The following is a 962-nucleotide window of genomic DNA, read 5'->3' as shown; positions in this document are numbered from 1 at the left end:
CGGGGTTTCACCATGTTGACCAGGATGGTCTCGATCTCTTGACCTCGTGATCCACCCGCCTCGGCCTCCCAAAGTGCTGGGATTACAGGCTTGAGCCACCGCGCCCGGCCCCTTTTAAATTTTTTTATCTTTAATTTTAATTTTATTTATTTTTTATTATTATACTTTAAGTTCTGGGGTACATTTGAGATGGAGTCTTGCTCTGTTGCCCATGCTGCAGGGCACTGGGCACAATCTGGAGTCACTGCAACCTCTCTCTCCCAGGTTCAAGCCATTCTTCCGTCTTAGCTTCTGGAGTAACTGGACTACAGGCACCCACCATTTTTGTGTCCCAGCTAATTTTTGTGTTTTTAGTAGAGATGTCATTTCACCATGTTACCCAGGCTGGTCTTGAACTCCTGACCTCAGGTGATTTGCCTGCCGTGGCCTCCCAGAGTGCTGGGATTACAGGTATGAGCCACTGCCTCCAGTCTCTTTTTTTTTTGAGACAAAATCTCACTCTGTCACCCAGGCTGGAGTGCAGTGACATAATTATAGCTCACTGCAGCCTCAAGCTCCTGGGTTCAAGTGATCCTCCCACTGCAGTCTCCCAATTAGCTGGGACCACAGGTGCATGCTGCCATGATTGGCTAATTTTCTTAAAATTATTTTGTAAAGACAGGAACAGACAGGATCTCCCTATGTCGCCTAGGCTGGTCTCAAACTCTTGGGCTCACATAATTCTTCCACTGTGGCCTCCCGAAGTGCTGGAATTACAGGTGTGAGCCAATGTGCCTGGCCTTGCACTATGTTTTCAGAAGCTATATATATTTATTTTATATGCTAGGGAACAGTAGATGTTTAGTTATTGAAGAAGTGAGTTAATGTGGAAAATAATAAAATATATGTCTAAACAGTTTATTTTAAATTTAAACAACAGTATATTTATTCACTTTTCAATCTTTTGTCTTTTTTTTTTTTTT

The sequence above is a fragment of the Cebus imitator genome, unplaced genomic scaffold (genome assembly GCF_001604975.1).
Source record: "Cebus imitator isolate Cc_AM_T3 unplaced genomic scaffold, Cebus_imitator-1.0 Scaffold45, whole genome shotgun sequence".
Taxonomy (NCBI): Eukaryota; Metazoa; Chordata; class Mammalia; order Primates; family Cebidae; genus Cebus; species Cebus imitator.
Note: the sequence above shows the minus strand (reverse complement) of the source record.